This window comes from Hyla sarda, unplaced genomic scaffold (genome assembly GCF_029499605.1).
Source record: "Hyla sarda isolate aHylSar1 unplaced genomic scaffold, aHylSar1.hap1 scaffold_3090, whole genome shotgun sequence".
Classification (NCBI taxonomy): domain Eukaryota; kingdom Metazoa; phylum Chordata; class Amphibia; order Anura; family Hylidae; genus Hyla; species Hyla sarda.
In genome coordinates, this window is record NW_026609814.1 from 1 (window position 1) to 24,133 (window position 24,133).

Here is a 24,133-nt window from a genome sequence, read left to right on the forward strand (position 1 = left end):
TTAGTACGGTCGAAAAAAGACATATGTCCATCAAGTTCAACCAGGTAATTAAGGGTAGGGGTTGTGCGCGATATTGGGGAAGGGATGAGATTTTATATTTCTTCATAAGCATTAATCTTATTTTGTCAATTAGGAACATTCAGCACCCCACCCGCTATCAAGGCAGCTGCCTATCATGTCATGCCCTACCTGCACAGGTGTGCTGGCTACTCAAATGATCCAATTAAGGAGGCCATTTAGTCAGCAGCAGCAGAAGTCCTGTGCCTGGACGCATCCAACAGCGGCCAGACACAAGCAGAAGCAGCAGAAGCAGCAGCAGCAGCACCACCTTTTGTTTTTTGGCTGCAGCAGCAGCAAGGCCCACAGGGCTGGCTAGCTGGCTAGCCAGCAAGCAGGTAGCAATGAAAGTAGGAATCTTTCTTTTAACCCTGTAAGGGGGTGGTGCACTGTACCCGAAGATACTGCCATATCGGAGTCAATGCATAGGGCGACGGAAGCAAGCTTCGAAATCGGCCCCCGTTCTCAAAAATCCATTTAATATATGGTCCCCAGATAGGGACGTATCAGATATTAAACTGATAAGAACAGATACTACACTTGATCTTAGCCAAAAGCCGAGAAGCGATAACCCGTGAAAGGGGCGGGCCCAACAAGGTCCCCTTCATGGGCACTATCACTGCTTGCTGTCAGGGAGGCTGCCAGACAATTTTCCATGCACACTCTGGGCTGGGGGGCAGTCAACCACCAGTACACACAGCAGAACCTAAACCCATACCATTATTGCTAAGCAGCCACAGGAACAGGGGCCCATTGCACTCCCACGGGGCCTTTTTAAATGCAATCCATAACCCGGATTTGCCAGGAACCCTTCTTACTCCTCCTACTTGCATGTGACACTGGGCTTAGGATCTGCATAGGAAACACACACACAAGCCACACACACCTACCTTTGTTGCCTGCAGATGCCTCCTTGGCTGTCCCCAAACGGTATCAAACCAACACCCACGGGAAGCTGTAAGCATAGAGGACATGCCTGCACCCCATTGGACTTACCTGTGTGGGTTAAACCCGGGTTATTTGACAACCTATGGCGGTGATGGTTCTGCTCAGGCAGAGCAGTGCTGATGCTCCTCATAAAGCTGTCGCTGCTGTGAAGGTTCTAGGTGACATCACAAATCCCTATGGTTACATACACAACAAAGCTGGGTTGTTGTTGTTTACACTCTGCAAGGCCTGTGGAAGTGAGTGACATCATAGCACTGTAGTTCTGAGGGTTCTAGATGGATGCAACAATCTCCTGTTGCTTCTATGAAGGCCATAATAGACGACATCACCAAACAGCTCCATAGTCACATACACAGCAAAGGAGAGATGTTGTTTACACCTAGTGATGTCAGTGGTATTGAGTGACATCACAGCACAGTGCTAAGGCTCCTGGGCCTGGACACAGCAGCGGCTGCAATATCTCAACGGAGAATACGTTTATATATATGTGTGTGTGTGCGCGTATATATATATATATATATATATATATATATATATATATATATTTCTCCGCCGAAATCACTTTTAAACCCATTTCCACCTTTTTTTCCCTTCTCTTCCTCTTACTTTTTTTTCACGTTTTTTTACGTTTTTCTCCTTTTCGCCTCTTTTCTGGGCGTATTATTCTTCTTTTTCTTCTTTTTTTTCGTCTAATGCATACCCCATCAGTGCAGCAATGCTTATTCAATACCGCCAGCAGATGGAGACACTGGGGGATAATTTTCTAAGGATTTATACTGATTTTTCCTGTCTGAATTTGTCGCACAGAAAGTTGCAGGCCAAATATGTGTGACATTTCTGCGACTTTAGCTTCTAGAGCATTTTTACAACATTATACATAGGTGCTGAATACATAAAAAGCGACTGTTCAGCGACAGACAAGTCGCATCGGCTGAAAGTAGGCCAGAATGTCAGTCCATGTTGGAGCAGGTTTAGATACAGTCTAAAGTATAGATCTCAAAGTCTGTGCACAGAATTTAGCAAGGGCCTCGCACCTTCTGATGCATCAGGTAGGTGCACAATAGCATAGCCTAACCCTCTGTACTTTGGTCTATATTGATGCGGGACATAGACAGCCAGCTGATGACCAATCCATTAGTGCAATGGATGGCTGGAAGCATTTGTCTTTGCCTTTGCAATACCACAGAAGCAATGCATGGTCAATGTACAGCAATGACACACCTGTGTGAACAGCCAGGAGACCCCCCCCCCATGTTATGTTACATAGTTACATAGTTAGTACGGTCGAAAAAAGACATATGTCCATCAAGTTCAACCAGGGAATTAAGGGGTAGGGGTGTGGCGCGATATTGGGGAAGGGATGAGATTTTATATTTCTTCATAAGCATTAATCTTATTTTGTCAATTAGGAACATTCAGCACCCACCCGCTATCAAGGCAGCTGCCTATCATGTCATGCCCTACCTGCACAGGTGTGCTGGCTACTCAAATGATCCAATTAAGGAGGCCATTTAGTCAGCAGCAGCAGAAGTCCTGTGCCTGGACGCTCCAACAGCGGCCAGACACAAGCAGAAGCAGCAGAAGCAGCAGCAGCAGCACCACCTTTTGTTTTTTGGCTGCAGCAGCAGCAAGGCCCACAGGGCTGGCTAGCTGGCTAGCCAGCAAGCAGGTAGCAATGAAAGTAGGAATCTTTCTTTTTAACCCTGTAAGGGGGTGGTGCACTGTACCCGAAGATACTGCCATATCGGGTCAATGCATAGGGCGACGGAAGCAAGCTTCGAAATCGGCCCCCGTTCTCAAAAATCCATTTAATATATGGTCCCCAGATAGGGGACGTATCAGATATTAAACTGATAAGAACAGATACTACACTTGATCTTAGCCAAAAGGCCGAGAAGCGATAACCGTGAAAGGGGCGGGCCCAACAAGGTCCCCTTCATGGGCACTATCACTGCTTGCTGTCAGGGAGGCTGCCAGACAATTTTCCATGCACACTCTGGGCTGGGGGGCAGTCAACCACCAGTACACACAGCAGAACCTAAACCCATACCATTATTGCTAAGCAGCAAGACAGGGGCCCATTGCACTCCCACGGGGCCTTTTTAAATGCAATCCATAACCCGGATTTGCCAGGAACCCTTCTTACTCCTCCTACTTGCATGTGACACTGGGCTTAGGATCTGCATAGGAAACACACACACAAGCACACACCTACCTTTGTTGCCTGCAGATGCCTCCTTGGCTGTCCCCAAACGGTATCAAACCAACACCCACGGGAAGCTGTAAGCATAGAGGACATGCCTGCACCCCATTGGACTTACCTGTGTGGGTTAAACCCGGGTTATTTGACAACCTATGGCGGTGATGGTTCTGCTCAGGCAGAGCAGTGCTGATGCTCCTCATAAAGCTGTCGCTGCTGTGAAGGTTCTAGGTGACATCACAAATCCCTATGGTTACATACACAACAAAGCTGGGTTGTTGTTGTTTACACTCTGCAAGGCCTGTGGAAGTGAGTGACATCATAGCACTGTAGTTCTGAGGGTTCTAGATGGATGCAACAATCTCCTGTTGCTTCTATGAAGGCCATAATAGACGACATCACCAAACAGCTCCATAGTCACATACACAGCAAAGGAGAGATGTTGTTTACACCTAGTGATGTCAGTGGTATTGAGTGACATCACAGCACAGTGCTAAGGCTCCTGGGCCTGGACACAGCAGCGGCTGCAATATCTCAACGGAGAATACGTTTATATATATGTGTGTGTGTGCGCGTATATATATATATATATATATATATATATATATATATTTCTCCGCCGAAATCACTTTTAAACCCATTTCCACCTTTTTTTCCCTTCTCTTCCTCTTACTTTTTTTTCACGTTTTTTTACGTTTTTCTCCTTTTCGCCTCTTTTCTGGGCGTATTATTCTTCTTTTTCTTCTTTTTTTTCGTCTAATGCATACCCCATCAGTGCAGCAATGCTTATTCAATACCGCCAGCAGATGGAGACACTGGGGGATAATTTTCTAAGGATTTATACTGATTTTTCCTGTCTGAATTTGTCGCACAGAAAGTTGCAGGCCAAATATGTGTGACATTTCTGCGACTTTAGCTTCTAGAGCATTTTTACAACATTATACATAGGTGCTGAATACATAAAAAGCGACTGTTCAGCGACAGACAAGTCGCATCGGCTGAAAGTAGGCCAGAATGTCAGTCCATGTTGGAGCAGGTTTAGATACAGTCTAAAGTATAGATCTCAAAGTCTGTGCACAGAATTTAGCAAGGGCCTCGCACCTTCTGATGCATCAGGTAGGTGCACAATAGCATAGCCTAACCCTCTGTACTTTGGTCTATATTGATGCGGGACATAGACAGCCAGCTGATGACCAATCCATTAGTGCAATGGATGGCTGGAAGCATTTGTCTTTGCCTTTGCAATACCACAGAAGCAATGCATGGTCAATGTACAGCAATGACACACCTGTGTGAACAGCCAGGAGACCCCCCCCCCATGTTATGTTACATAGTTACATAGTTAGTACGGTCGAAAAAAGACATATGTCCATCAAGTTCAACCAGGGAATTAAGGGGTAGGGGTGTGGCGCGATATTGGGGAAGGGATGAGATTTTATATTTCTTCATAAGCATTAATCTTATTTTGTCAATTAGGAACATTCAGCACCCACCCGCTATCAAGGCAGCTGCCTATCATGTCATGCCCTACCTGCACAGGTGTGCTGGCTACTCAAATGATCCAATTAAGGAGGCCATTTAGTCAGCAGCAGCAGAAGTCCTGTGCCTGGACGCTCCAACAGCGGCCAGACACAAGCAGAAGCAGCAGAAGCAGCAGCAGCAGCACCACCTTTTGTTTTTTGGCTGCAGCAGCAGCAAGGCCCACAGGGCTGGCTAGCTGGCTAGCCAGCAAGCAGGTAGCAATGAAAGTAGGAATCTTTCTTTTTAACCCTGTAAGGGGGTGGTGCACTGTACCCGAAGATACTGCCATATCGGGTCAATGCATAGGGCGACGGAAGCAAGCTTCGAAATCGGCCCCCGTTCTCAAAAATCCATTTAATATATGGTCCCCAGATAGGGGACGTATCAGATATTAAACTGATAAGAACAGATACTACACTTGATCTTAGCCAAAAGGCCGAGAAGCGATAACCGTGAAAGGGGCGGGCCCAACAAGGTCCCCTTCATGGGCACTATCACTGCTTGCTGTCAGGGAGGCTGCCAGACAATTTTCCATGCACACTCTGGGCTGGGGGGCAGTCAACCACCAGTACACACAGCAGAACCTAAACCCATACCATTATTGCTAAGCAGCAAGACAGGGGCCCATTGCACTCCCACGGGGCCTTTTTAAATGCAATCCATAACCCGGATTTGCCAGGAACCCTTCTTACTCCTCCTACTTGCATGTGACACTGGGCTTAGGATCTGCATAGGAAACACACACACAAGCACACACCTACCTTTGTTGCCTGCAGATGCCTCCTTGGCTGTCCCCAAACGGTATCAAACCAACACCCACGGGAAGCTGTAAGCATAGAGGACATGCCTGCACCCCATTGGACTTACCTGTGTGGGTTAAACCCGGGTTATTTGACAACCTATGGCGGTGATGGTTCTGCTCAGGCAGAGCAGTGCTGATGCTCCTCATAAAGCTGTCGCTGCTGTGAAGGTTCTAGGTGACATCACAAATCCCTATGGTTACATACACAACAAAGCTGGGTTGTTGTTGTTTACACTCTGCAAGGCCTGTGGAAGTGAGTGACATCATAGCACTGTAGTTCTGAGGGTTCTAGATGGATGCAACAATCTCCTGTTGCTTCTATGAAGGCCATAATAGACGACATCACCAAACAGCTCCATAGTCACATACACAGCAAAGGAGAGATGTTGTTTACACCTAGTGATGTCAGTGGTATTGAGTGACATCACAGCACAGTGCTAAGGCTCCTGGGCCTGGACACAGCAGCGGCTGCAATATCTCAACGGAGAATACGTTTATATATATGTGTGTGTGTGCGCGTATATATATATATATATATATATATATATATATATATATATATATATATTCTCCGCCGAAATCACTTTTAAACCCATTTCCACCTTTTTTTCCCTTCTCTTCCTCTTACTTTTTTTTCACGTTTTTTTACGTTTTTCTCCTTTTCGCCTCTTTTCTGGGCGTATTATTCTTCTTTTTCTTCTTTTTTTTCGTCTAATGCATACCCCATCAGTGCAGCAATGCTTATTCAATACCGCCAGCAGATGGAGACACTGGGGGATAATTTTCTAAGGATTTATACAGATTTTTCCTGTCTGAATTTGTCGCACAGAAAGTTGCAGGCCAAATATGTGTGACATTTCTGCGACTTTAGCTTCTAGAGCATTTTTACAACATTATACATAGGTGCTGAATACATAAAAAGCGACTGTTCAGCGACAGACAAGTCGCATCGGCTGAAAGTAGGCCAGAATGTCAGTCCATGTTGGAGCAGGTTTAGATACAGTCTAAAGTATAGATCTCAAAGTCTGTGCACAGAATTTAGCAAGGGCCTCGCACCTTCTGATGCATCAGGTAGGTGCACAATAGCATAGCCTAACCCTCTGTACTTTGGTCTATATTGATGCGGGACATAGACAGCCAGCTGATGACCAATCCATTAGTGCAATGGATGGCTGGAAGCATTTGTCTTTGCCTTTGCAATACCACAGAAGCAATGCATGGTCAATGTACAGCAATGACACACCTGTGTGAACAGCCAGGAGACCCCCCCCCATGTTATGTTACATAGTTACATAGTTAGTACGGTCGAAAAAAGACATATGTCCATCAAGTTCAACCAGGGAATTAAGGGGTAGGGGTGTGGCGCGATATTGGGGAAGGGATGAGATTTTATATTTCTTCATAAGCATTAATCTTATTTTGTCAATTAGGAACATTCAGCACCCACCCGCTATCAAGGCAGCTGCCTATCATGTCATGCCCTACCTGCACAGGTGTGCTGGCTACTCAAATGATCCAATTAAGGAGGCCATTTAGTCAGCAGCAGCAGAAGTCCTGTGCCTGGACGCTCCAACAGCGGCCAGACACAAGCAGAAGCAGCAGAAGCAGCAGAAGCAGCAGCAGCAGCACCACCTTTTGTTTTTTGGCTGCAGCAGCAGCAAGGCCCACAGGGCTGGCTAGCTGGCTAGCCAGCAAGCAGGTAGCAATGAAAGTAGGAATCTTTCTTTTTAACCCTGTAAGGGGGTGGTGCACTGTACCCGAAGATACTGCCATATCGGGTCAATGCATAGGGCGACGGAAGCAAGCTTCGAAATCGGCCCCCGTTCTCAAAAATCCATTTAATATATGGTCCCCAGATAGGGGACGTATCAGATATTAAACTGATAAGAACAGATACTACACTTGATCTTAGCCAAAAGGCCGAGAAGCGATAACCGTGAAAGGGGCGGGCCCAACAAGGTCCCCTTCATGGGCACTATCACTGCTTGCTGTCAGGGAGGCTGCCAGACAATTTTCCATGCACACTCTGGGCTGGGGGGCAGTCAACCACCAGTACACACAGCAGAACCTAAACCCATACCATTATTGCTAAGCAGCAAGACAGGGGCCCATTGCACTCCCACGGGGCCTTTTTAAATGCAATCCATAACCCGGATTTGCCAGGAACCCTTCTTACTCCTCCTACTTGCATGTGACACTGGGCTTAGGATCTGCATAGGAAACACACACACAAGCACACACCTACCTTTGTTGCCTGCAGATGCCTCCTTGGCTGTCCCCAAACGGTATCAAACCAACACCCACGGGAAGCTGTAAGCATAGAGGACATGCCTGCACCCCATTGGACTTACCTGTGTGGGTTAAACCCGGGTTATTTGACAACCTATGGCGGTGATGGTTCTGCTCAGGCAGAGCAGTGCTGATGCTCCTCATAAAGCTGTCGCTGCTGTGAAGGTTCTAGGTGACATCACAAATCCCTATGGTTACATACACAACAAAGCTGGGTTGTTGTTGTTTACACTCTGCAAGGCCTGTGGAAGTGAGTGACATCATAGCACTGTAGTTCTGAGGGTTCTAGATGGATGCAACAATCTCCTGTTGCTTCTATGAAGGCCATAATAGACGACATCACCAAACAGCTCCATAGTCACATACACAGCAAAGGAGAGATGTTGTTTACACCTAGTGATGTCAGTGGTATTGAGTGACATCACAGCACAGTGCTAAGGCTCCTGGGCCTGGACACAGCAGCGGCTGCAATATCTCAACGGAGAATACGTTTATATATATGTGTGTGTGTGCGCGTATATATATATATATATATATATATATATATATATATATATTTCTCCGCCGAAATCACTTTTAAACCCATTTCCACCTTTTTTTCCCTTCTCTTCCTCTTACTTTTTTTTCACGTTTTTTTACGTTTTTCTCCTTTTCGCCTCTTTTCTGGGCGTATTATTCTTCTTTTTCTTCTTTTTTTTCGTCTAATGCATACCCCATCAGTGCAGCAATGCTTATTCAATACCGCCAGCAGATGGAGACACTGGGGGATAATTTTCTAAGGATTTATACAGATTTTTCCTGTCTGAATTTGTCGCACAGAAAGTTGCAGGCCAAATATGTGTGACATTTCTGCGACTTTAGCTTCTAGAGCATTTTTACAACATTATACATAGGTGCTGAATACATAAAAAGCGACTGTTCAGCGACAGACAAGTCGCATCGGCTGAAAGTAGGCCAGAATGTCAGTCCATGTTGGAGCAGGTTTAGATACAGTCTAAAGTATAGATCTCAAAGTCTGTGCACAGAATTTAGCAAGGGCCTCGCACCTTCTGATGCATCAGGTAGGTGCACAATAGCATAGCCTAACCCTCTGTACTTTGGTCTATATTGATGCGGGACATAGACAGCCAGCTGATGACCAATCCATTAGTGCAATGGATGGCTGGAAGCATTTGTCTTTGCCTTTGCAATACCACAGAAGCAATGCATGGTCAATGTACAGCAATGACACACCTGTGTGAACAGCCAGGAGACCCCCCCCCCATGTTATGTTACATAGTTACATAGTTAGTACGGTCGAAAAAAGACATATGTCCATCAAGTTCAACCAGGGAATTAAGGGGTAGGGGTGTGGCGCGATATTGGGGAAGGGATGAGATTTTATATTTCTTCATAAGCATTAATCTTATTTTGTCAATTAGGAACATTCAGCACCCACCCGCTATCAAGGCAGCTGCCTATCATGTCATGCCCTACCTGCACAGGTGTGCTGGCTACTCAAATGATCCAATTAAGGAGGCCATTTAGTCAGCAGCAGCAGAAGTCCTGTGCCTGGACGCTCCAACAGCGGCCAGACACAAGCAGAAGCAGCAGAAGCAGCAGAAGCAGCAGCAGCAGCACCACCTTTTGTTTTTTGGCTGCAGCAGCAGCAAGGCCCACAGGGCTGGCTAGCTGGCTAGCCAGCAAGCAGGTAGCAATGAAAGTAGGAATCTTTCTTTTTAACCCTGTAAGGGGGTGGTGCACTGTACCCGAAGATACTGCCATATCGGGTCAATGCATAGGGCGACGGAAGCAAGCTTCGAAATCGGCCCCCGTTCTCAAAAATCCATTTAATATATGGTCCCCAGATAGGGGACGTATCAGATATTAAACTGATAAGAACAGATACTACACTTGATCTTAGCCAAAAGGCCGAGAAGCGATAACCGTGAAAGGGGCGGGCCCAACAAGGTCCCCTTCATGGGCACTATCACTGCTTGCTGTCAGGGAGGCTGCCAGACAATTTTCCATGCACACTCTGGGCTGGGGGGCAGTCAACCACCAGTACACACAGCAGAACCTAAACCCATACCATTATTGCTAAGCAGCAAGACAGGGGCCCATTGCACTCCCACGGGGCCTTTTTAAATGCAATCCATAACCCGGATTTGCCAGGAACCCTTCTTACTCCTCCTACTTGCATGTGACACTGGGCTTAGGATCTGCATAGGAAACACACACACAAGCACACACCTACCTTTGTTGCCTGCAGATGCCTCCTTGGCTGTCCCCAAACGGTATCAAACCAACACCCACGGGAAGCTGTAAGCATAGAGGACATGCCTGCACCCCATTGGACTTACCTGTGTGGGTTAAACCCGGGTTATTTGACAACCTATGGCGGTGATGGTTCTGCTCAGGCAGAGCAGTGCTGATGCTCCTCATAAAGCTGTCGCTGCTGTGAAGGTTCTAGGTGACATCACAAATCCCTATGGTTACATACACAACAAAGCTGGGTTGTTGTTGTTTACACTCTGCAAGGCCTGTGGAAGTGAGTGACATCATAGCACTGTAGTTCTGAGGGTTCTAGATGGATGCAACAATCTCCTGTTGCTTCTATGAAGGCCATAATAGACGACATCACCAAACAGCTCCATAGTCACATACACAGCAAAGGAGAGATGTTGTTTACACCTAGTGATGTCAGTGGTATTGAGTGACATCACAGCACAGTGCTAAGGCTCCTGGGCCTGGACACAGCAGCGGCTGCAATATCTCAACGGAGAATACGTTTATATATATGTGTGTGTGTGCGCGTATATATATATATATATATATATATATATATATATATATATATATATTTCTCCGCCGAAATCACTTTTAAACCCATTTCCACCTTTTTTTCCCTTCTCTTCCTCTTACTTTTTTTTCACGTTTTTTTACGTTTTTCTCCTTTTCGCCTCTTTTCTGGGCGTATTATTCTTCTTTTTCTTCTTTTTTTTCGTCTAATGCATACCCCATCAGTGCAGCAATGCTTATTCAATACCGCCAGCAGATGGAGACACTGGGGGATAATTTTCTAAGGATTTATACTGATTTTTCCTGTCTGAATTTGTCGCACAGAAAGTTGCAGGCCAAATATGTGTGACATTTCTGCGACTTTAGCTTCTAGAGCATTTTTACAACATTATACATAGGTGCTGAATACATAAAAAGCGACTGTTCAGCGACAGACAAGTCGCATCGGCTGAAAGTAGGCCAGAATGTCAGTCCATGTTGGAGCAGGTTTAGATACAGTCTAAAGTATAGATCTCAAAGTCTGTGCACAGAATTTAGCAAGGGCCTCGCACCTTCTGATGCATCAGGTAGGTGCACAATAGCATAGCCTAACCCTCTGTACTTTGGTCTATATTGATGCGGGACATAGACAGCCAGCTGATGACCAATCCATTAGTGCAATGGATGGCTGGAAGCATTTGTCTTTGCCTTTGCAATACCACAGAAGCAATGCATGGTCAATGTACAGCAATGACACACCTGTGTGAACAGCCAGGAGACCCCCCCCCCCCCCATGTTATGTTACATAGTTACATAGTTAGTACGGTCGAAAAAAGACATATGTCCATCAAGTTCAACCAGGGAATTAACCCCTTAAGGACACATGACGTTCTCATACGTCTCCATTTCCGAGTCCTTAAGGACACATGACGTATGAGAACGTCATGTGTTTTACCGGCCCCCCGCAACCATCTGGAGCGGAGCCGGTCCCCGATGCCTGCTGAAATCGTTCAGCAGGCATCGGGGCATATCGCCCAGGGGGGTCATTATGACCCCCCATGTCGGCGATGGCCGCAGATCGCTGGACAATTCAGTCCAGCGATCTGCGGCGGATTCCGGGTCAATCGGGTCTCCAGTGACCCGGTGACCCGGAATTATTGGCTGATCGGGGCCGTCAGAGACGGCCCCGAACAGCCAGAGGCAGCAGGGGTGAGGTGGCACTGGTGCCACCTCACGATCGCCCTGATTCGTCGGCCGGATTACCGGCCGACCAATCAGGGCGCCTGCTGCGGGTGTCACTCCCGCAACCCGCTCCGCCCCTCTTCCGGAGGACGTGAGCGGGTGCGGGACGTGCACCCCGGGTGCTGGGGACCCCGATCCCCGGCGCCCCTGTTGGGATCGGGGCCCCAGGAGCAGCGGCGGCGGAGACGACGAGGGACTGACCTGGTGCAGCGAGGATCGTTGGAGGTGAGTGACAGCCTCCTGCTGTTGCTTAGCAACAGCTCCCAGCATGCAAAAAGGGCATGCTGGGAGCTGTAGTTATGCAACAGCAGGAGGCAGACCACCACAACTCCCAGCATGCCCTTATGGGCATGCTGGGACTTGTAGTTTTGCAACAGCTGGAGGCACATTCTTTCTATGGAAAAGTGCACCTTCAGCTGTTGTGTAACTACAACTCCCAGCTTGCACAATCAGCTAAAGTGCATGCTGGGAGTTGTAGTGGTGCATCTGGTGGTTGCATAACTACAACTCCCAGCATGCCCGTTGGCTGTCGGTGACTGCTGAGAGTTGTAGTTTTGCAACAGCTGAAGGCACACTGAGTTAAGTAGCAAACCAGTGTGTCTCCAGCTGTTGCATAACTACAATCCCCAGCATCCCCAGCCAAAGTAGTATGCCTCCAGCTGTTGCATAACTACAACACCCAGCATGCCCTTCCGCTGTCCGTACATGCTGGGGGTTGTAGCTTTTGCAACAGCTGAAGGCACACTGGTTGCAAAACACTGAGTTTGTTACCAAACTCGGTGTTTCACAACCTGTGTGTCTCCAGCTGTTGCAAAACTACAACTCCCAGCATCCACTGATAGACCGTACATGCTGGGAGTTGTAGTTTTGCAACAGCTGGATGTCCCCCCCCCCCCCCCCCCAATGTGAACGTACAGGGTACACTCACATGGGCGGAGGATTACAGTAAGTATCCGGCTGCAAGTTTGAGGTGCGGCAAAATTTCTGCCGCAGCTCAAACTGCCAGCGAGAAACGACTGTGAACCCCCGCCCGTGTGACTGTACCCTAAAAACACTACATTACACTAACACAAAATAAAATAAAAAGTAAAAAACACTACATATACACATACCCCTACACAGCCCCCCTCCCCAATAAAAATGAAAAATGTCTGGTACGCCACTGTTTCCAAAACGGATCCTCCAGCGGTTGCAAAACTACAACTCCCAGCATGCACTGATAGACCGTACATGCTGGGAGTTGTAGTTTTGCAACAGCTGGATGTTCCCCCCCCCCAATGTGAACGTACAGGGTACACTCACATGGGCGGAGGATTACAGTAAGTATCCGGCTGCAAGTTTGAGCTGCGTCAAATTTTCTGCCGTAGCTCAAACTGCCAGCGAAAAACTACTGTGAACCCCCCGCCCGTGCGACTGTACCCTAAAAACACTACACTACACTAACACAAAATAAAATAAAAAGTAAAAAACACTACATATACACATACCCCTATACAACCCCCCTCCCCAATAAAAATGAAAAACGTCTGGTACGCCACTGTTTCCAAAACGGAGCCTCCAGCTGTTGCAAAACAACTACTCCCAGTATTGCCAGATAGCCACTGACTGTCCAGGCATGCTGGGAGTTTTACAACAGCTGGAGGCACCCTGTTTGGGAATCACTGGCGTAGAATTCCCCTATGTCCACCCCTATGCAATCCCTAATTTAGGCCTCAAATGCGTATGGCGCTCTCACTTTGGAGCGCTGTCGTATTTCAAGGCAACAGTTTAGGGCCACATATGGGGTATCGCCGTACTCGGTAGAAATTGGGCTTCAAATTTTGGGGGGTATTTTCTGCTATTACCCTTTTAAAAAATGTAAAATTTTTGGGAAAACAAGCATTTTAGGTAAAAAAAATATATATTTTTTTACATATGCAAAAGTCGTGAAACACCTGTAGGGTATTAAGGTTCAAATTACCCCTTGTTACGTTCCCCGAGGGGTCTAGTTTCCAAAATGGTATGCCATGTGTTTTTTTTTTTGCTGTCCTGGCACCATAGGGGCTTCCTAAATGCGGCATGCCCCCAGAGCAAAATTCGCTTTCAAAAAGCCAAATGTGACTCCTTCTCTTCTGAGACCTGTAGTGCGCCAGCAGAGCACTTTTCACACCCATATGGGGTGTTTTCTGAATCGGGAGAAATTGGGCTTCAAATTTTGGGGGGTATTTTCTGCTATAACCCTTTTTAAAATTGTAAAAATTTTGGGAAGCCAAGCATTTTAGGTAAAAAAAATATATATTTTTTTACATATGCAAAAGTCGTGAAACACCTGTAGGGTATTAAGGTTCACATTACCCCTTGTTACGTTCCCCGAGGGGTCTAGTTTCCAAAATGGTATGCCATGTGGGCTTTTTTTGCTGTCCTGGCACCATGGGGGCTTCCTAAATGCGGCATGCCCCCAGAGCAAAATTTGCTTTCAAAAAGCCAAATGTTACTCCTTCTCTTCTGAGACCTGTAGTGCGCCAGCAGATCACTTTTCACCCCCATATGGGGTGTTTTCTGAATCGGGAGAAATTGGGCTTCAAATTTTGGGGGGTATTTTCCGCTATTACCCTTTTTAAAAATGTAAACATTTTGGGAAAACAAGTATTTTAGGTAAAAAAAAATTATTTTTTCTTACATATGCAAAAGTCGCGAAACACCTGTAGGGCATTAAGGTTCACGTTACCCCTTGTTACGTTCCCCGAGGGGTCTAGTTTCCAAAATGGTATGCCATGTGGTTTTTTTTTGCTGTTCTGGCACCATAGGGGCTTCCTAAATGCGGCATGCCCCCAGAGCAAAATTTGCTTTCAAAAAGCCAAATGTGACTCCTTCTCTTCTGAGACCTGTAGTGCACCAGCAGAGCACTTTTCACCCCCATGCGAGGTGTTTTCTGTATCGGGAGAAATTGGGCTTCAAATTTTGGGGGGTATTTTCTGCTATTACCCTTTTTAAAAATGTAAAATTTTTGGGAAACCAAGCATTTTAGGTAAAAAAAAAATATATTTTTTTTACATATGCAAAAGTCGTGAATCACCTGTAGGATATTAAGGTTCACTTTACCCCTTGTTACGTTCCCTGAGGGGTCTAGTTTCCAAAATGGTATGCCATGTGTTTTTTTTTTGCTGTCCTGGCACCATAGGGGCTTCCTAAATGCGGCATGCCCCCCAAAAACCATTTGTCGCTCCTTCCCTTCTGAGCCCTCTACTGCGCCCACTGAACAATTAACATAGACATATGAGGTATGTGCTTACTCGAGAGAAATTGGGTTTCAAATACAAGTAAAAATTTTCTCCTTTTTACCCCTTACAAAAATTCAAAAATTGGGTCTACAAGAACATGCGAGTGTAAAAAATGAAGATTTTGAATTTTCTCCTTCACTTTGCTGCTATTCCTGTGAAACACCTAAAGGGTTAATACACTTACTGAATGTTTTATTGAATACTTTAGGGGGTGTAGTTTTTATAATGGGGTCTTTTATGGGGTATTTCTAATATGAAGACCCTTCAAATCCACTTCAAAACTGAACTGGTCCCTGAAAAATAGTGAGTTTGAAAATTTTGTGAAAAATTTCAAAATTGCTACTGAACTTTGAAGCCCTCTGGTGTCTTCCAAAAGTAAAAACTCATAAATTTTATGATGCAAACATAAAGTAGACATATTGTATATGTGAACCCAAAAAAAATATATTTTGAATATCCATTTTCCTTACAAGCAGAGAGCTTCAAAGTTAGAAAAATGCAAAATTTTCATTTTTTTCATCAAATTTTGGGATTTTTCACCAAGAAAGGATGCAAGTTACCATGAAATTTTACCACTAAGTTAAAGTAGAATATGTCACGAAAAAAAAATCTCGGAATCAGAATGATAACTAAAAGCATTCCAGAGTTATTAATGTTTAAAGTGACAGTGGTCAGAATTGCAAAAAACGCTCCGGTCCTTAAGGTATAAAATGGCCTGGTCCTTAAGGGGTTAAGGGGTAGGGGTGTGGCGCGATATTGGGGAAGGGATGAGATTTTATATTTCTTCATAAGCATTAATCTTATTTTGTCAATTAGGAACATTCAGCACCCACCCGCTATCAAGGCAGCTGCCTATCATGTCATGCCCTACCTGCACAGGTGTGCTGGCTACTCAAATGATCCAATTAAGGAGGCCATTTAGTCAGCAGCAGCAGAAGTCCTGTGCCTGGACGCTCCAACAGCGGCCAGACACAAGCAGAAGCAGCAGAAGCAGCAGCAGCAGCACCACCTTTTGTTTTTTGGCTGCAGCAGCAGCAAGGCCCACAGGGCTGGCTAGCTGGCTAGCCAGCAAGCAGGTAGCAATGAAAGTAGGAATCTTTCTTTTTAACCCTGTAAGGGGGTGGTGCACTGTACCCGAAGATACTGCCATATCGGGTCAATGCATAGGGCGACGGAAGCAAGCTTCGAAATCGGCCCCCGTTCTCAAAAATCCATTTAATATATGGTCCCCAGATAGGGGACGTATCAGATATTAAACTGATAAGAACAGATACTACACTTGATCTTAGCCAAAAGGCCGAGAAGCGATAACCGTGAAAGGGGCGGGCCCAACAAGGTCCCCTTCATGGGCACTATCACTGCTTGCTGTCAGGGAGGCTGCCAGACAATTTTCCATGCACACTCTGGGCTGGGGGGCAGTCAACCACCAGTACACACAGCAGAACCTAAACCCATACCATTATTGCTAAGCAGCAAGACAGGGGCCCATTGCACTCCCACGGGGCCTTTTTAAATGCAATCCATAACCCGGATTTGCCAGGAACCCTTCTTACTCCTCCTACTTGCATGTGACACTGGGCTTAGGATCTGCATAGGAAACACACACACAAGCACACACCTACCTTTGTTGCCTGCAGATGCCTCCTTGGCTGTCCCCAAACGGTATCAAACCAACACCCACGGGAAGCTGTAAGCATAGAGGACATGCCTGCACCCCATTGGACTTACCTGTGTGGGTTAAACCCGGGTTATTTGACAACCTATGGCGGTGATGGTTCTGCTCAGGCAGAGCAGTGCTGATGCTCCTCATAAAGCTGTCGCTGCTGTGAAGGTTCTAGGTGACATCACAAATCCCTATGGTTACATACACAACAAAGCTGGGTTGTTGTTGTTTACACTCTGCAAGGCCTGTGGAAGTGAGTGACATCATAGCACTGTAGTTCTGAGGGTTCTAGATGGATGCAACAATCTCCTGTTGCTTCTATGAAGGCCATAATAGACGACATCACCAAACAGCTCCATAGTCACATACACAGCAAAGGAGAGATGTTGTTTACACCTAGTGATGTCAGTGGTATTGAGTGACATCACAGCACAGTGCTAAGGCTCCTGGGCCTGGACACAGCAGCGGCTGCAATATCTCAACGGAGAATACGTTTATATATATGTGTGTGTGTGCGCGTATATATATATATATATATATATATATATATATATATATATATATATTTCTCCGCCGAAATCACTTTTAAACCCATTTCCACCTTTTTTTCCCTTCTCTTCCTCTTACTTTTTTTTCACGTTTTTTTACGTTTTTCTCCTTTTCGCCTCTTTTCTGGGCGTATTATTCTTCTTTTTCTTCTTTTTTTTCGTCTAATGCATACCCCATCAGTGCAGCAATGCTTATTCAATACCGCCAGCAGATGGAGACACTGGGGGATAATTTTCTAAGGATTTATACTGATTTTTCCTGTCTGAATTTGTCGCACAGAAAGTTGCAGGCCAAATATGTGTGACATTTCTGCGACTTTAGCTTCTAGAGCATTTTTACAACATTATACATAGGTGCTGAATACATAAAAAGCGACTGTTCAGCGACAGACAAGTCGCATCGGCTGAAAGTAGGCCAGAATGTCAGTCCATGTTGGAGCAGGTTTAGATACAGTCTAAAGTATAGATCTCAAAGTCTGTGCACAGAATTTAGCAAGGGCCTCGCACCTTCTGATGCATCAGGTAGGTGCACAATAGCATAGCCTAACCCTCTGTACTTTGGTCTATATTGATGCGGGACATAGACAGCCAGCTGATGACCAATCCATTAGTGCAATGGATGGCTGGAAGCATTTGTCTTTGCCTTTGCAATACCACAGAAGCAATGCATGGTCAATGTACAGCAATGACACACCTGTGTGAACAGCCAGGAGACCCCCCCCCCATGTTATGTTACATAGTTACATAGTTAGTACGGTCGAAAAAAGACATATGTCCATCAAGTTCAACCAGGGAATTAAGGGGTAGGGGTGTGGCGCGATATTGGGGAAGGGATGAGATTTTATATTTCTTCATAAGCATTAATCTTATTTTGTCAATTAGGAACATTCAGCACCCACCCGCTATCAAGGCAGCTGCCTATCATGTCATGCCCTACCTGCACAGGTGTGCTGGCTACTCAAATGATCCAATTAAGGAGGCCATTTAGTCAGCAGCAGCAGAAGTCCTGTGCCTGGACGCTCCAACAGCGGCCAGACACAAGCAGAAGCAGCAGAAGCAGCAGCAGCAGCACCACCTTTTGTTTTTTGGCTGCAGCAGCAGCAAGGCCCACAGGGCTGGCTAGCTGGCTAGCCAGCAAGCAGGTAGCAATGAAAGTAGGAATCTTTCTTTTTAACCCTGTAAGGGGGTGGTGCACTGTACCCGAAGATACTGCCATATCGGGTCAATGCATAGGGCGACGGAAGCAAGCTTCGAAATCGGCCCCCGTTCTCAAAAATCCATTTAATATATGGTCCCCAGATAGGGGACGTATCAGATATTAAACTGATAAGAACAGATACTACACTTGATCTTAGCCAAAAGGCCGAGAAGCGATAACCGTGAAAGGGGCGGGCCCAACAAGGTCCCCTTCATGGGCACTATCACTGCTTGCTGTCAGGGAGGCTGCCAGACAATTTTCCATGCACACTCTGGGCTGGGGGGCAGTCAACCACCAGTACACACAGCAGAACCTAAACCCATACCATTATTGCTAAGCAGCAAGACAGGGGCCCATTGCACTCCCACGGGGCCTTTTTAAATGCAATCCATAACCCGGATTTGCCAGGAACCCTTCTTACTCCTCCTACTTGCATGTGACACTGGGCTTAGGATCTGCATAGGAAACACACACACAAGCACACACCTACCTTTGTTGCCTGCAGATGCCTCCTTGGCTGTCCCCAAACGGTATCAAACCAACACCCACGGGAAGCTGTAAGCATAGAGGACATGCCTGCACCCCATTGGACTTACCTGTGTGGGTTAAACCCGGGTTATTTGACAACCTATGGCGGTGATGGTTCTGCTCAGGCAGAGCAGTGCTGATGCTCCTCATAAAGCTGTCGCTGCTGTGAAGGTTCTAGGTGACATCACAAATCCCTATGGTTACATACACAACAAAGCTGGGTTGTTGTTGTTTACACTCTGCAAGGCCTGTGGAAGTGAGTGACATCATAGCACTGTAGTTCTGAGGGTTCTAGATGGATGCAACAATCTCCTGTTGCTTCTATGAAGGCCATAATAGACGACATCACCAAACAGCTCCATAGTCACATACACAGCAAAGGAGAGATGTTGTTTACACCTAGTGATGTCAGTGGTATTGAGTGACATCACAGCACAGTGCTAAGGCTCCTGGGCCTGGACACAGCAGCGGCTGCAATATCTCAACGGAGAATACGTTTATATATATGTGTGTGTGTGCGCGTATATATATATATATATATATATATATATATATATATTTCTCCGCCGAAATCACTTTTAAACCCATTTCCACCTTTTTTTCCCTTCTCTTCCTCTTACTTTTTTTTCACGTTTTTTTACGTTTTTCTCCTTTTCGCCTCTTTTCTGGGCGTATTATTCTTCTTTTTCTTCTTTTTTTTCGTCTAATGCATACCCCATCAGTGCAGCAATGCTTATTCAATACCGCCAGCAGATGGAGACACTGGGGGATAATTTTCTAAGGATTTATACTGATTTTTCCTGTCTGAATTTGTCGCACAGAAAGTTGCAGGCCAAATATGTGTGACATTTCTGCGACTTTAGCTTCTAGAGCATTTTTACAACATTATACATAGGTGCTGAATACATAAAAAGCGACTGTTCAGCGACAGACAAGTCGCATCGGCTGAAAGTAGGCCAGAATGTCAGTCCATGTTGGAGCAGGTTTAGATACAGTCTAAAGTATAGATCTCAAAGTCTGTGCACAGAATTTAGCAAGGGCCTCGCACCTTCTGATGCATCAGGTAGGTGCACAATAGCATAGCCTAACCCTCTGTACTTTGGTCTATATTGATGCGGGACATAGACAGCCAGCTGATGACCAATCCATTAGTGCAATGGATGGCTGGAAGCATTTGTCTTTGCCTTTGCAATACCACAGAAGCAATGCATGGTCAATGTACAGCAATGACACACCTGTGTGAACAGCCAGGAGACCCCCCCCCCCATGTTATGTTACATAGTTACATAGTTAGTACGGTCGAAAAAAGACATATGTCCATCAAGTTCAACCAGGGAATTAAGGGGTAGGGGTGTGGCGCGATATTGGGGAAGGGATGAGATTTTATATTTCTTCATAAGCATTAATCTTATTTTGTCAATTAGGAACATTCAGCACCCACCCGCTATCAAGGCAGCTGCCTATCATGTCATGCCCTACCTGCACAGGTGTGCTGGCTACTCAAATGATCCAATTAAGGAGGCCATTTAGTCAGCAGCAGCAGAAGTCCTGTGCCTGGACGCTCCAACAGCGGCCAGACACAAGCAGAAGCAGCAGAAGCAGCAGCAGCAGCACCACCTTTTGTTTTTTGGCTGCAGCAGCAGCAAGGCCCACAGGGCTGGCTAGCTGGCTAGCCAGCAAGCAGGTAGCAATGAAAGTAGGAATCTTTCTTTTTAACCCTGTAAGGGGGTGGTGCACTGTACCCGAAGATACTGCCATATCGGGTCAATGCATAGGGCGACGGAAGCAAGCTTCGAAATCGGCCCCCGTTCTCAAAAATCCATTTAATATATGGTCCCCAGATAGGGGACGTATCAGATATTAAACTGATAAGAACAGATACTACACTTGATCTTAGCCAAAAGGCCGAGAAGCGATAACCGTGAAAGGGGCGGGCCCAACAAGGTCCCCTTCATGGGCACTATCACTGCTTGCTGTCAGGGAGGCTGCCAGACAATTTTCCATGCACACTCTGGGCTGGGGGGCAGTCAACCACCAGTACACACAGCAGAACCTAAACCCATACCATTATTGCTAAGCAGCAAGACAGGGGCCCATTGCACTCCCACGGGGCCTTTTTAAATGCAATCCATAACCCGGATTTGCCAGGAACCCTTCTTACTCCTCCTACTTGCATGTGACACTGGGCTTAGGATCTGCATAGGAAACACACACACAAGCACACACCTACCTTTGTTGCCTGCAGATGCCTCCTTGGCTGTCCCCAAACGGTATCAAACCAACACCCACGGGAAGCTGTAAGCATAGAGGACATGCCTGCACCCCATTGGACTTACCTGTGTGGGTTAAACCCGGGTTATTTGACAACCTATGGCGGTGATGGTTCTGCTCAGGCAGAGCAGTGCTGATGCTCCTCATAAAGCTGTCGCTGCTGTGAAGGTTCTAGGTGACATCACAAATCCCTATGGTTACATACACAACAAAGCTGGGTTGTTGTTGTTTACACTCTGCAAGGCCTGTGGAAGTGAGTGACATCATAGCACTGTAGTTCTGAGGGTTCTAGATGGATGCAACAATCTCCTGTTGCTTCTATGAAGGCCATAATAGACGACATCACCAAACAGCTCCATAGTCACATACACAGCAAAGGAGAGATGTTGTTTACACCTAGTGATGTCAGTGGTATTGAGTGACATCACAGCACAGTGCTAAGGCTCCTGGGCCTGGACACAGCAGCGGCTGCAATATCTCAACGGAGAATACGTTTATATATATGTGTGTGTGTGCGCGTATATATATATATATATATATATATATATATATATATATATATATATTTCTCCGCCGAAATCACTTTTAAACCCATTTCCACCTTTTTTTCCCTTCTCTTCCTCTTACTTTTTTTTCACGTTTTTTTACGTTTTTCTCCTTTTCGCCTCTTTTCTGGGCGTATTATTCTTCTTTTTCTTCTTTTTTTTCGTCTAATGCATACCCCATCAGTGCAGCAATGCTTATTCAATACCGCCAGCAGATGGAGACACTGGGGGATAATTTTCTAAGGATTTATACTGATTTTTCCTGTCTGAATTTGTCGCACAGAAAGTTGCAGGCCAAATATGTGTGACATTTCTGCGACTTTAGCTTCTAGAGCATTTTTACAACATTATACATAGGTGCTGAATACATAAAAAGCGACTGTTCAGCGACAGACAAGTCGCATCGGCTGAAAGTAGGCCAGAATGTCAGTCCATGTTGGAGCAGGTTTAGATACAGTCTAAAGTATAGATCTCAAAGTCTGTGCACAGAATTTAGCAAGGGCCTCGCACCTTCTGATGCATCAGGTAGGTGCACAATAGCATAGCCTAACCCTCTGTACTTTGGTCTATATTGATGCGGGACATAGACAGCCAGCTGATGACCAATCCATTAGTGCAATGGATGGCTGGAAGCATTTGTCTTTGCCTTTGCAATACCACAGAAGCAATGCATGGTCAATGTACAGCAATGACACACCTGTGTGAACAGCCAGGAGACCCCCCCCCATGTTATGTTACATAGTTACATAGTTAGTACGGTCGAAAAAAGACATATGTCCATCAAGTTCAACCAGGGAATTAAGGGGTAGGGGTGTGGCGCGATATTGGGGAAGGGATGAGATTTTATATTTCTTCATAAGCATTAATCTTATTTTGTCAATTAGGAACATTCAGCACCCACCCGCTATCAAGGCAGCTGCCTATCATGTCATGCCCTACCTGCACAGGTGTGCTGGCTACTCAAATGATCCAATTAAGGAGGCCATTTAGTCAGCAGCAGCAGAAGTCCTGTGCCTGGACGCTCCAACAGCGGCCAGACACAAGCAGAAGCAGCAGAAGCAGCAGCAGCAGCACCACCTTTTGTTTTTTGGCTGCAGCAGCAGCAAGGCCCACAGGGCTGGCTAGCTGGCTAGCCAGCAAGCAGGTAGCAATGAAAGTAGGAATCTTTCTTTTTAACCCTGTAAGGGGGTGGTGCACTGTACCCGAAGATACTGCCATATCGGGTCAATGCATAGGGCGACGGAAGCAAGCTTCGAAATCGGCCCCCGTTCTCAAAAATCCATTTAATATATGGTCCCCAGATAGGGGACGTATCAGATATTAAACTGATAAGAACAGATACTACACTTGATCTTAGCCAAAAGGCCGAGAAGCGATAACCGTGAAAGGGGCGGGCCCAACAAGGTCCCCTTCATGGGCACTATCACTGCTTGCTGTCAGGGAGGCTGCCAGACAATTTTCCATGCACACTCTGGGCTGGGGGGCAGTCAACCACCAGTACACACAGCAGAACCTAAACCCATACCATTATTGCTAAGCAGCAAGACAGGGGCCCATTGCACTCCCACGGGGCCTTTTTAAATGCAATCCATAACCCGGATTTGCCAGGAACCCTTCTTACTCCTCCTACTTGCATGTGACACTGGGCTTAGGATCTGCATAGGAAACACACACACAAGCACACACCTACCTTTGTTGCCTGCAGATGCCTCCTTGGCTGTCCCCAAACGGTATCAAACCAACACCCACGGGAAGCTGTAAGCATAGAGGACATGCCTGCACCCCATTGGACTTACCTGTGTGGGTTAAACCCGGGTTATTTGACAACCTATGGCGGTGATGGTTCTGCTCAGGCAGAGCAGTGCTGATGCTCCTCATAAAGCTGTCGCTGCTGTGAAGGTTCTAGGTGACATCACAAATCCCTATGGTTACATACACAACAAAGCTGGGTTGTTGTTGTTTACACTCTGCAAGGCCTGTGGAAGTGAGTGACATCATAGCACTGTAGTTCTGAGGGTTCTAGATGGATGCAACAATCTCCTGTTGCTTCTATGAAGGCCATAATAGACGACATCACCAAACAGCTCCATAGTCACATACACAGCAAAGGAGAGATGTTGTTTACACCTAGTGATGTCAGTGGTATTGAGTGACATCACAGCACAGTGCTAAGGCTCCTGGGCCTGGACACAGCAGCGGCTGCAATATCTCAACGGAGAATACGTTTATATATATGTGTGTGTGTGCGCGTATATATATATATATATATATATATATATATATATATTTCTCCGCCGAAAT

The 24,133-nt window shown here is 46.1% G+C and overlaps 9 non-coding genes across 9 annotated transcripts; all 9 read right to left on the bottom strand.

Moving 5' to 3' along the window:
- Positions 1 to 436: 436 nt before the first annotated feature.
- LOC130328529 (U2 spliceosomal RNA) lies at positions 437 to 626 on the bottom strand. The gene has a single exon (XR_008872483.1). It is a non-coding gene; the product is annotated as a U2 spliceosomal RNA (small nuclear RNA).
- Positions 627 to 2,716: 2,090 nt separating this feature from the next.
- Positions 2,717 to 2,907, bottom strand: LOC130328525 (U2 spliceosomal RNA). The gene has a single exon (XR_008872479.1). It is a non-coding gene; the product is annotated as a U2 spliceosomal RNA (small nuclear RNA).
- Positions 2,908 to 4,983: 2,076 nt separating this feature from the next.
- LOC130328530 (U2 spliceosomal RNA) lies at positions 4,984 to 5,174 on the bottom strand. The gene has a single exon (XR_008872484.1). It is a non-coding gene; the product is annotated as a U2 spliceosomal RNA (small nuclear RNA).
- A 2,095-nt stretch (positions 5,175 to 7,269) lies between these two features.
- LOC130328531 (U2 spliceosomal RNA) lies at positions 7,270 to 7,460 on the bottom strand. Its single transcript, XR_008872485.1, has one exon. It is a non-coding gene; the product is annotated as a U2 spliceosomal RNA (small nuclear RNA).
- A 2,089-nt stretch (positions 7,461 to 9,549) lies between these two features.
- Positions 9,550 to 9,740, bottom strand: LOC130328532 (U2 spliceosomal RNA). The gene has a single exon (XR_008872486.1). It is a non-coding gene; the product is annotated as a U2 spliceosomal RNA (small nuclear RNA).
- A 6,457-nt stretch (positions 9,741 to 16,197) lies between these two features.
- LOC130328534 (U2 spliceosomal RNA) lies at positions 16,198 to 16,388 on the bottom strand. The gene has a single exon (XR_008872487.1). It is a non-coding gene; the product is annotated as a U2 spliceosomal RNA (small nuclear RNA).
- A 2,086-nt stretch (positions 16,389 to 18,474) lies between these two features.
- On the bottom strand, positions 18,475 to 18,665 carry LOC130328526 (U2 spliceosomal RNA). The gene has a single exon (XR_008872480.1). It is a non-coding gene; the product is annotated as a U2 spliceosomal RNA (small nuclear RNA).
- Positions 18,666 to 20,742: 2,077 nt separating this feature from the next.
- Positions 20,743 to 20,933, bottom strand: LOC130328527 (U2 spliceosomal RNA). The gene has a single exon (XR_008872481.1). It is a non-coding gene; the product is annotated as a U2 spliceosomal RNA (small nuclear RNA).
- Positions 20,934 to 23,018: 2,085 nt separating this feature from the next.
- Positions 23,019 to 23,209, bottom strand: LOC130328528 (U2 spliceosomal RNA). The gene has a single exon (XR_008872482.1). It is a non-coding gene; the product is annotated as a U2 spliceosomal RNA (small nuclear RNA).
- Between the last annotated feature and the right edge of the window lie 924 nt (positions 23,210 to 24,133).